The sequence below is a fragment of the Elephantulus edwardii genome, unplaced genomic scaffold, assembly GCF_000299155.1.
Source record: "Elephantulus edwardii isolate Elephantulus edwardi_28Jun2011 unplaced genomic scaffold, EleEdw1.0 scaffold00229, whole genome shotgun sequence".
Lineage (NCBI taxonomy): Eukaryota > Metazoa > Chordata > Mammalia > Macroscelidea > Macroscelididae > Elephantulus > Elephantulus edwardii.
The window spans coordinates 1,154,451-1,167,419 of NW_006399979.1; the positions used below are offsets into that span (position 1 = coordinate 1,154,451).

At 37.9% G+C, this 12,969-nt stretch overlaps 1 protein-coding gene and 1 pseudogene across 1 annotated transcript in view; one reads left to right on the forward strand and one right to left on the reverse strand.

Annotated features, from left to right (window-relative positions):
* The window catches only part of BCKDHB (branched chain keto acid dehydrogenase E1, beta polypeptide), a 454,972-nt gene that overhangs the window by 219,184 nt on the left and 222,819 nt on the right, over nt 1-12,969 (reverse strand). The gene's annotated exons all lie outside the window — the stretch shown is intronic.
* On the forward strand, nt 8,000-8,344 carry LOC102861965 (annotated as a pseudogene).

Genomic DNA, 12,969 nt, shown 5'->3' on the forward strand with positions numbered 1-12,969 from the left:
ATCACACTGAATTTGAATGGTTTGGATCAATCACTAAAGAGAAGAAGAGTAGCAGATCGGGGGAAAAAACAAAAATCGACCAATATGCTATCTACAAGAGACACACCTGAAAAATGAAGATAAAGAAAGACTAAAATTAAATGGGTGGGGGGAAAACAGACCAAGAAAATGGCAAACAGAAAAAACAAAACAGGAGTAGCGATATTAATCCCTGATAAAATAAATTTCAATGCAAAAACCATCATAAAGGACAAGAAAGGTCACTACATAATGCTTAAAGGGTCAGCAGAACAAGAGAACATAACAATAATAAATATCTATGCACCAAGTGAAAGACCAGCAAAACATATAAATTCAACAAAAATACTTAAGAATTAAACCACACAATAAACCAAATTGACCTCATAGGCTAAAGCACCCCAAAAGACACAGTATACCTCCTCCAGTGTGCATGGAATGTTCTCCAGACTAGATCACAGTTTAGGTGACAAGGTGGCATCAATAAATTAAAAAAACACAGAAATAATATGAAGCATTTTCTCAGACCACAATTCTTCAACATTAAAAATTAAAAAAAAGAGGATAAAGGAGGAAAAAAACATACCTTCATAAGCTGAACAACTCCTTGCTTGAACATGACTAGGTACAACAAGAAATAAAAGATGAAATTAAAAAGTTTCTTGGAACAAATGACAATGAAAACATCACTTATCAAAACCTCTGGGAAACAGCCAAGGCAGTAATCAGAGGTCAATTTATACAAATAGGCAAATATAACAAAAGGCAGAAAAATGACTACTGACTAATCCATCATCTCCAACGAATTGAAAAAGAACAACAAGAAAACACAACACCCTAAAAAAACTGAAATTATATGAAACAAACAGGTATGCAAAGATAGTTCAACATAAGAAAAACAACCAATGTAATTCATCATATTAACAAAGCAAAGAACAAGAACCACATGATCCTATCAACTGATGCAGAAAAGGCCTTTGACAAAATCCAACACCCTTTCCTGATTAAAACACTCAACAAAATAGGCTTAGAGGGGAATTTCTTCAACATAGGAAAAAGTATATATGTAAACCCAGGAGCCAACATTGTTCTCAATGGAGAGAGATTAAAGGAACAAGAACTAGGCAAGGATGCCCACTATCACCTCCCTTATTCAAATTTGTGTTGGAAGTCTTAGCAATAGCAATAACACAAGAGAAGGAAATAAGAGGTATCCAAATTGGCAAAGAGGAGGTAAAATTATCTCTCTACGCAGATGATATGATAGTATACTTAGAAAACCATAAAGACTCAGCAAGAAAACTACTGGACATAGATGACCAATTCAGAAAAGTGGGAGGATACAAGATCAACATACAAAAATCAATTGGATTTCTCTACAGTGACAAAGAGAATACAGAACTGGAGCTGAGAAAAACAATACTCTTCACAAGGGGAGCTCTGGGGGCCTAGTGGCAAGGAGTTGCAACTACAATCCCAGAGGCGCACGGTTCGAATCCACCAGATGCTCTGCCGAGGAAGGAGGGACAATCTCCTCCTGTACCAGTCAGATTTGATTTGACGGTACACTCACACAAAAATAATAAAATAAAAAAAACAATACTCTTCAAAATAGCTAATCACAAGATTAAATACTTAGGAGTAAGCCTAATCAGAAGCACAAAGAATCTATTCAAAGAAAATTACAAAACATTATTATAAGAAACAAAAAGAGACCTGGAGAGGTGGAAGAATATCCCTTGCTCATGGATAGGACGACTCTATAGTGTGAAAATGACAATACTACCAAAGACAATTTATAGGTTCAAAGCAATCCCAATACAAATTCCAATCTCCAATTTAATTTGGAATGGAAAGAGGCCCCAAATAAGCAAAGCATTCCTTAAAAAGATAAACAAGGTAGGAGACATCTCACTCCCTGATTTAAAATCCTACTACACATGGTCAAGACAGCGTGGTACTGGTACAATGACAGAAACACAGATCAACGGAATAGACTTGAGCATCCAGTAATTAGCCCATCTACCTATGGTCAACTGATTTTTGACAAAGAGATGAAATCAGTTAAGTGGGGAAACAACAGCCTTTTTAACAAATGGTGTTGGCAAAATTGGAAAAGTACCTGCAAAAATTCAAGGAAGACTCACACCTCACTCCACACACAAAACTCAACTCAAAGTGGATCATGGACTAAAACAAGGACTATAAACTTCATTAAAGAAAAGCTTGGAAGAACTTTAATAGTCCTAATCCACAACATAAAGAGTCTTCCCAGTATTCTGAAAAATTTACAACCAGGAGAAGATAAAATAGATGAATGGGACTTTCTAAGAATCAAATCCCTATGCACATCCGAAAACTTCTCCAACAGGGTAAAAAGGGAAGTCACAGACTGGGAAAAATTTTTTGCTAATGACATGTCAGACAAGGGACTTATACCTAGAATTTATAAAATACTCGAGCACCACAACAAGATAAAGGTAAATAACCCAATTGAAAAATGGTCACAGGATATGAACAGATGCTTCACCAAAGAAAACATTTAGATGGTCAGCAAGCACATGCAGAAGTGTTCAAAATCCCTAGCTCTAAGAGAGATGCAAATCAAAACAACTATGAGATATCATCTCACCCCAGTAAGAATAGCAAAATTTAAGAGAACAGCAAACATCAAATGCTGATGAGGTTGCAAAGAAACTGGAACCCTTATTCACTGTAGGTGGCAGTGTAATATGGTGCAACCACTATGGAAGGCTGTATGGCGTTTTATCAAAAAGTTGCAAATAGAAACACCATTTTTAAAAATAACTTTAATGAGCATTTACAGAGATTTTGGATTTCTATTCATTCATTGCTGCACTTCTCTCCCCGCCCATCCCTCCCCCACCTCAGTTCCCTCCCCTCTTTCAAAAGTAAAAGAAACACTCTTCCCTGGTACACAATCCTCTCGCACCCCTCCAACTGCCCCAACTACATTCCGCTATGCAACCAGAAACACCATTTGACGCAGCAATTCCACTACTGGGAATATTCCCTAAAGAAACCCTAACTACCAACCAAGCAGATATATTCACACTCATGTTTATTGCAGCTTTATTCACAATAGTAAAGAGTTGGAAACAACCTAAGTGCCCATCAACAATATATTTACACAATGTAATACTATGTAGCATTGAAAAACAAGGAACTCATATTATACAAAATTGGTGACCCTGGAGGACATTATGCTGAGTGAACCATCTCACTCACAAAAGGACAAATATTGCATAGGGCAACTGTACTGACATCAGGGTTGAGGGAAGACTGACAAAGAGGGTTTAAATAATGTGTACTGCATTGAAACTGATGAAGGAGAGAACTGTTTAAAAGCGGTACCATTCTCATGCATGACAGGATTCCATAATGAAGGCTTCACAGTGGAGTGGACTTGGAGGGATTGTATACCAACGAAAGAATTTTTCTTTTACTTTTCAACGACCAGAGCTAACTGGGGAGGAGCAGGGAGAAAAGTGCAACAATGAGTGAATGGAAACCCTAAGTCTGTAAATTTTCAGTAAAATCAGTAAAAAAAAAAAAAAAAAGAATGACAGAAAAAAAAAAGAAAATAGAAAATATGGAATATATACTAAACCAATTTGGGTTATTTAATTTAATAATCTGGGGGGAAAATCTCCTAATCTATTTTAATTACTGTATCGATACAGTGCTCTCTTAAAGAGGTTCAAATTTACCCTTCTTTCATAATCTTTAAAGGGAGGGGGAAGACTGGAGATTAAAAAAAAAGTTTCAATTTTATAAAGCCAAAAGAAAATAGACCTTGACTCGCTTGTCGAAGGTCGTCCAGCGACCACTGTCAAAACCAGGGTCAGCATCCCTCTCCATGCCCCAAGAGCTCTGCTTACTAACCAGACCATGCAGTCCTTTTTTCAGCCCTGGGGCCTACAAAGCCAGTTCATTATGTTTAATTGCAGCAAAAGGAGAAAAGCTTCTATCAGGTTATCTCAAAAAAGGCTAACAGCAGGCATCTGCTGCAGGAGAAAACTGGCAACCCCAGCTGAAACCCTTTCCCCTAATTCTCCAAAATAATTTAAGTGATCCAAGCAACTTCAGTTTCTTACTGTGTCTTTCCGTTGAGCGACTGGAGACACAATTGGTAAAATCTACAAAGGGAAAATATTCACAACTCACTTTCAGCATTTACTTGTCAAGGAATCCAACATGTCATCTATCTATTCCTACTGTCTCCATTGTAATTAGTAGGACAAAAGGTAATGTAAATCATGGATCATACTTTTCTGGCCTTGGCTTGGTAAAACAGCCACAGGCTTCATTCCAATAAATGCAAGCATGTACTCCATCAAGGTTAATAGCCAGGGAAGTTTCAGCAGGCCTCCCTTTCTTAAGGGTAGAATCATTGCAGACCACAATTTACCTAAGAGAATCTGGTTTTTTAGCATCTTTTCCTTGTAATCCAAGAACCCTCTCACTGAATACCTATATATACAACCTATTATTGGATTAAGTGTCTCACAACAGCTATACATTTTAAAACGTACAACAAAATAAATAAAGCTCTATAGGTGACAGCAAAATATTTGTTAACAAAAGTCACTAAAGAATCACTTTTTTAAAATTATGCACTACAAAAACTCTCATTCCCAAATCTGGGCCAGTCTATCAACTGCAGAGTCCAATGTTTATAGTAAGGTCAATATGTAACTCAATAACTTAAGTTCAAAATTAAACAATTTTCCAATTATAAGAGGTCAATGATATTGAGAATTATGGGGGTTGTTCTGTTTTATTTTGTTTAATTTTTTTTAGTAAAAGAATTGAGCCGATTTTAAGGTAAAAAATGCTAACAATGAAACTGAATAAGGGTTTTTAAAGGTTAAATGGGAACTTAGGGGACTGGGAGCATAAAAAGAGGGACAATTCAGAGAGTGAGAGTGGTAGTGTAACTGGCAGAATGTAATCAATGCTATTAAAATGGTGTGTGTAGAAAAAAAAGGATATGACAGCCTATCTGTACCAGACTATAAGTTAGTTTTATAAAAAACAATTATGAAAACATTCACTGAGGCATTATTTCCAATGTTAGATACTCTCATATGCCCTTTATTTTATAGTTAGTATTTCATAATGGTCCTTTAACAAATTTGAGCCATTTTATCTTATTTTTCTAAGAAGACCATCCTCTCAACACATTTTCTATTTATTCTTATTTGGCCTAGCACCAAGAAGCTGTGCTGCAACCCTTAAGGCACACGGTTCAAATCCACAAGGTGCTCTATGGGCGAAGGATGAGCAAAATCTTCTCCCGTGTGATTAACTGCCTCTGAAAACTCGCTGGAAGGTCAGCAATAGATTGGTTCCAAAACAACTGTGCATAACAATGACTACAACAAAGCAACAGTAGTCTGAAGGAATTCTCTTCCACTCAGGAGACCAAGATCTAATGCCCAACAAGTGCACTTCATGAGTGGCTTCACTCCTTTGCACATCATTAAGATGGTTAATATGTTTCAGCATAGCTTCTAGTCTAACAAAGACTTGGAAAAAAGGCTTGGCAATCAACAACAATGACAATGTAATAATTTTTTTTTATCGTTTTTCAACACATATGATCAGATCAATGTGTAAATAATAATTTACACAACTTTTATTCTTCCTTTCTAATGTCATTCTTGTTCTTCGAATAACAATATCAAAATAAATTTAGTTAGTATTATCTGAGGGGGGGAAAAGATAAGTCATGAAAATCATCTTGATTCCAATGATACGAATCCCATCTGATTCTGGAGATGGCACAGGATGAGGTTATGTTCTACTCCAGTGTACACAGGGTTGCCATGCATCAGGGGCTGATTCAAATGGAACTAACAACAGAAACATCTCTGGTATTAGTTTAATATATCCAATGATAAAGAATTCACTATGTTTTCAGCTTTAAAAAAAAATCATAAAGGGGCATAAACCTTCTGGCTCAAGCTCCAGAGGAAACAAGGCATTTATTTGGCAAGTCAGAATAAAGTGCCTTATTATTATTGTTAACCACTTTAAGGTAAAAGAGCTTACTAAATATTATGAGTATGTCCAGAGAATGGCAACCTAAAAGGTGAAGGTGATTTCATGACAACTCAAAAAAAGATGACTAGGCTACTTAACCAAGAGATGAGGGCTATGAACAGGCTTGGCGGCTATACTGAATATCAAAAGGCAGTCCCAAGAAGTAGGGATAAGAGTGGTCTTAAGAGAGAAAACAACAAAGGTGGAAATGACAAGGAAGAGAATGTCAGCTCAACAAAAGAAAACATTTTAACAAGGACAGCTTTAACAAAGAAACCATTTTAGCAAGACACATGGACATGTCACATTAGAGGGAGAATCTAGAAGCTTCTTCACAATGGCACCAGAGCATCACGCTGAAGTACCCGGGGTGGTGAACGGGGTGCTTTACAAAGTCTCTTCACTTCTGGCAGGTCCTTGGCCAAAAATATTCACTTTCTCTGACTCTCAGCTGGGATCCTGTGGTACAGGAGATTTTATGTTCATGATAGCACAGACAAAGAAGGAAAGAATCTTTCTTATGGGGATACTGAAGTGATATGCAGTTCTCTGTGTGCAGTAGTCCTCAATCAAATGGCCTGATAACAGTGCCTAAGTATGAAATGGAACAGTGAAGATCTTTATGAATGTACATGATAGGGAGCCCAACGATGTGAAAGAGCCCTCTGAGTCATGAGGAAGGAGCACTGGAGGGAAGCCAGGATCTGAAAGTAGAGAAGGGGGTTACCCATGTATTAACTCCCTGCCAACAGCGTAACCACCGAAAAGGCTGGATCTAACTCCTAGTTGTGAAACCTTATTCAGCTGCCAAAAGTCACATGGTAACTGAGGTTGTCAGACTTCCTTAAAATTCCATTCTTCAAAAACAATCCTCTCATCCCTACAGAGACTTATTAAAAACAAAAATGTATATTTCCAACCTGATATCTTTTAGTCCTCAACACTAATTAAAAACTAGACTTGAAGATAAAAGGCTGATTAGTCAACCCCCTCCACTCTTTGGCCTGACTTGTCCCACCTCCTGGAGGAGTTTAACCACACTGACAGACACAGGGAACACATCTCAAGTGATTCACACCGAGGAGATTAATAGTTCCAAGCCCAGCACAGGGATCTGTGGTCCTGATACTTCATATGATATCTATCAGACCTCAAAATCTCAAGCCACAAAAATGGAGGATTAATCTCCCTCTTTTCTCCCTTTCCCACCCAACTAGGTTAGTCTTTTTATTTTTTTTTCCAAAGTTTGAAAAATGATGGAGGGAGTCAGTACAAAAGAGCACCAGAATAAGTGATATTCTGAGACTTCAAGCACATAAGCTGTTTCACAATTAAAAAGACAAAAAAAAAAAACCTGAAAGAAATGGTTCATTTTCCAAGTTTCATAGTGACAGAAAAAAGTAATAGAAAAATGCCTAACAGAAGACTATATAATGATATTATTAGTAGTGTGGATATAACTAAGAGAAATTAATGACTAGAAGCAAAATATTAGTATTCTGCAGATTTTAAAGGCACTACAAGAATGACTTTATCTAGCACTATAGGGAGCTGAATTATTCAATATATTTGAAAGTTCACCCCACTCATACCTTTAAGCAGTAATATTGCATTCCAAACACTATATATGGAATAGAAATTAATCTTCCCATGATAATGAATATCATTTGGAACACCAATTATAATATTATGCCTTTAAGGAGTATTGAAGTATCTAGATTGGTTTCTCCACTAAATGACTACAAACTACTTTGATTTAAAAAATGGGGCCCCAATCACTGAGCCGCCGCCGAGGACTCAGCTGCCTCCCCCTCGAGCCCCCTCGCTTCCCGACGCTCCGTCCCCCCTGCCCGCCTTCTCCCGCCACCGCCTTCCACAGGCCGTTTCCACCGAGGAAAAGGAATCGTATCGTATGTCCGTTATCCAGAACCTCCACTCTTTTGACCCCTTTGCAGATGCAAGTAAGGGTGATGACCTGCTTCCTGCTGGGACTGAGAATTATATCCATATAAGAATTCAACAGAGAAACAGCAGGAAGACCCTTACAACTGTCCAAGGGATCGCTGATGATTACGATAAAAAGAAACTAGTAGTGAAGGCGTTTAAGAAGAAGTTTGCCTGCAATGGTACTGTAATTGAGCATCCAGAATATGGAGAAGTAATTCAGCTACAGGGTGACCAACGCAAGAACATATACCAGTTCCTTATAGAGATTGGACTGGCTAAGGACGCCCAGCTGAAGGTTCATGGGTTTTAAGTGCTTGTGGCTCACTGAAACTTAAGTGAGGATTTCCTTGCAATGAGTAGAAAATTTCCCTTCTGTCCCTTGTCACAAGTTTAAAACTTCACAGCTTGTATAATGTAACCATTTGGGGTCCACTTTTAACTTGGACTAGTGTAACACTTTCATGCAATAAACTGAAAAGAGCCATAAAAAAAATGGATATACAAATTCTTGCCTATTTCTCATAGACACACACCTAAAACAACAAACCAGCACAACTCACTGCCATCAATTCACTTATGATTTATAATAACATGATAGGACAAGGTAGAATTTCACCCTAAGGTTTCTGAGGCTGTAAATGTTTATAGGAACAGAATGCTGCATCTTCCCCCAGCAAAGTGGCTGATTGGTTCAAATCACTTCCCGGTTAGCAACCCAAATTCTAATCCACAAAGACTTATTTGCAGGCAACCTATCAGTTTTAGGTCTTGTCAACCTACCTATCTTTATAAACACAACTTCTAATTATAGTGCCTCCAATTTAACATGGGTAATGACATCAAGTTTGATTTCTTGACTGATGTTTCCATGAACATAAACGGTGATCCAAGTAAAATGAAGTCTTTTGACAACTTTAATCTTCGTGCAACTTACTATGGTATTTCCAGTCATTTCATTTATATGTGAAAGTTGAATAATAAATAAGAAAAACTAAAAAGAAATCAATGTCTTTGAAATATGGGATTGTCAAAGAGGAGTCAACATATCATGGACTGTCTCAAGAACAAACGAATCTGTCCTGGAAAAAATGCAACCACAATGAATGATCTTTAGAAGCAAGGAGGCGAGACTTCATCTCACATAATACAGTCACTTTATCAGGCAAAGCCAGTGCCTGTACATTATGCTTAGGAAAGTAGAGATTCACCAAAAGAGAAGGAGCCTCTCAACGAAATAGACTGAGACAGCGGTGCAATAATGGATCTAAGCACACCATTAACCAACCATGAAGATGGCACAGGATCAGGGAGTACTTCATTCACAGGGCTGCGAGGAGTCAAAAGCACCTCAATGTGCCTAACCACGAATGATGTAAACAGGAAAAAACAATTCTTATTCTGGGTAAAGTACAAATTGAAAGGACAGAGTACTATTCCATACTCTGGAAGACAACATTTTCATAAATGTAATCTCTGGGACAGGGGAACTCTTGTGTCCCCACCCCCCACCCCCACCCTGGGTAAGCAGTTCGGCTGCTAATCCAAAGCCTCTTTGAATCCACCAGCTGCTTTAAGAGAGAAAGATGAGCCTCTCTTCTGGTGTAATTTACAGCCTCTGTAAACCAGCTGGAGAGTCCGCTGTCAGTTCCAACTCAGCAGCATATAATCACCACTGTTTCTGGAATAGCAGCCCTTGTAGCACAATGGTCAGATCTCTACTGCTGACCAAAAGGTTGGAGGATCAAACCACTTAGGGGATCCATGGGAGAACATCTTTGAAAGAGCAGTTTATACTGGGTTTGGTTTGCTGCTATGACGTGAACACAATTCAATAGTAATGCATTTGAATTGCATATTGTTTTGGGAGCTTGTGTCTATTTTATAATCTCACACACACACACAAAAGTCTACCTATTTGGGGGGGGGGGAAGAAAAAGAAACTTTCAATTTCTCACCACTATAAGCTGGTGTTGTACACAGGATTGCTGTGAGGCAGCCACTAACTTGGTGTCATAACATGTTGCTATGGAGTCCTCTGAATAGTGCAAACAATTAACACACTCAGTTCCAGGCAAATGATTGCAGGGTCCAGTCCACCCTGAAGTACCTCACAAGACAGACTTAGTGATCTACTTCTAAAGACTAGTCAAGGAAAAGCCTATAGGGTGCAGTTCTACTCAGACATACATGAGGGCATCCCAAATGGATTATCAATATGATATAAACTGGTTATATGCTGCTACATATGCCAGTAGTGAAGTACAGGAAGACAAAAAGCAGAGTCCAGTGAGATAAACAGATGAAAAGCCTAAAAACTACAATACAAAGGGAATTTTGCCCTGAGACAACTGGCTATAGAAGAGCATGAGGAGGATGGCTCTGAAACAGAAAATATGAGCAAAGAGCACATGCCAGGGCACTGAAGAAACAAACTGTGTGTTGAAAGAAGCACAAATAATATGGCATAACAACTCTGTCAAGTATTTGTGAAGAAAATGGCACACACAGTTAAATGATGGTCAGAGAACTTAGTATGTCATAATAACATTTTACACTTAGACTCAAGGGCAAGCTTAAAACCACTGACAGATTAATATAAGCAGTTTTTTAGCTTAGAAAATAAATGACAACAAATGAAGTTTCAAAGAGCAAAGGGATGTACACTGTTGCCTAGGAAGGTGAGGGAAGGCTTGAGTAAGTCAAGGGAAGTAGAATGGAGCAGACAGTTCCAGGCGCATGACAGTACTTCAGTCAAAGTCAAAATGGGTTAAAATTGTAAGCAAAAAAAGACAGCTAGAGGGAAGCAGCCGTGGAAATGAAAAGGGTGGATGGCAGTATATCATCAAAAGAACATGCAGTAAAAGAAATACACATAGATTGTATTTCAAAAAAATTAAATACTTCAATATATCAAAGAGCATTCTCAAAAAAAAAATAAGACAGTCAAATGGAATAGAGGAAAATCTGTGGAAACCATTTATCTGACAATGACTTGAAATCCAGAATACATACAGAATTACTAGAATTATTTTTTTAACAAGCAATCCAATTTTACAAGGAGTAAAGAAGAAATTCAAACAGCCATCATACGCATGAAAAGATAGATGTTCAACATCATTAGTGACTAAATCTATTGTCATTGAGTCCATTCCAACTCCAAACCACCCTACAGAACAGTGTGGAACTGCAACATAGTTAGACAGGGCTGTTTTTATTGGAACACATGAGCTCATTTTTTCTACCGAAGGGTGGTTGGTGGGTTCAAATCAGCCTTTCAATGCTTAAACCACCATGACATCACTATGACTAGTGAGTTCTTTCCCTAGCCGCTGTTGCTGTGGTGTGCCATCAAGTCAGAACGCACAGCTAACCCTCCAAAGGGTTTTCAGAAACAGTAAACTGCACAGAAGGAGACTGCCCATCCTTCTCCCACAGAGCAGCTAGAAGATTCAAACTGCATGGCATTGGGATTGCAGTGCAGTTTCTCACCACTAAGCACCAGTGCTCCCAGTTCACTAGACGTTGTTGTTGTTGTTCACCAGCAAATTGGAACTGGCCTATAGCTGACCCTCCTGTAACTTTTCAGAGGTAGTTAATCTCACAGGGGGATACTTCTCATCCTTCTCCTATAGAGAATCTAATGGATTCAAACCTCATGTCTGCCAGATTGCAATGCAGATTCTTACCCACAGGCCACCAGAGCTCCCTATATTAATTATTAGGGAAATTTATATCAAAACAAGAAGATACCACTTCACACCCATTAAAAACATTTGAACCTTGTTTTATCCTATGTCATTTTCAGCATCCCTGACACATTTGAGCCCATAACCTCAGACATTGTATTAATTCGTCTTATTGAGGGTCTTCCTCTATTTCACTAGCCTTTCACTGTTCCAAGCAGCGCATCCCTCTTCAAGGAATAGCCTCTCAACAACATGTCCAAAGTATCTAAGACAAAGCTTCGCCATTCTTGCCGCCAAGGAGGATTAAGTTTGCACTTTCTCCAAGACATATCTGTTCTTTTGGCAGTGAATGGATACTCAGCACTCTTCTCCAACTCCACAACTCAAAGACATTGCTTTTCCTGCTGTTATCATCATTCATTATCCAGCTCTCAGATGCAAGTGACTGGAAAGACTATGCTTGACTCAGGGTCACCCTAGTCTTCAAAGTCTGCTTTTCAGGACTTTGGAGAAGTTCCTGACAGTAGACTTTCCCAATGTAGTACATCTCCTGATTAGATATATACATCTATCTAGATATATACACCTATTCAATATCTCAATTAGATAAATATATATATATAGACAAAAAATAGATGAATGGTTATTTTGAACTAGAGGTTGAGTGACAACATAAATTTATCTGCTTAAAGGAGATGTACCGTTTGAGGTAAAAAATGTCATGAAAACAAAGGTAATGGTTGCAGAAAACTTTAAGTGTAATTAATGTCACTATATTATGAATAAAATATTTACAATGGGGAAAAGGAAATTTAATGTTGTGAACATTTTCCTACAAAAGAAAGAGTAGGGGTAGATTCAAGAGATATTATATATTCATTATAGATTTTGTGAGATCTGTTCCAGCTACAAAACTGAGGAAATACTGTACCATTAAATTATGATAAAGCAAAGATAAAACCAGCAAAAGAAATCAAAGAAATGTGTAAAGGGATGGTCTTTTTATCAGAAATATAAAAGAAATCATAAAAGGTCAATGGATAACTTATAACAGCTTTATTATTTTATTACATTACAGAATGTGAAAATTCAATAGCACTTGTTGCTAATGAGTTGTACTGCAAACCCAAAGCACAATATGAACCCACCAAATGCTCTGCGAGAGAAAGATGAACAATCCCTTTCCATGAAATTTACAGCCTCTAATAAGAATCCACTAGAGTGTCAGTTATGAGTTGGTTCCAACTTT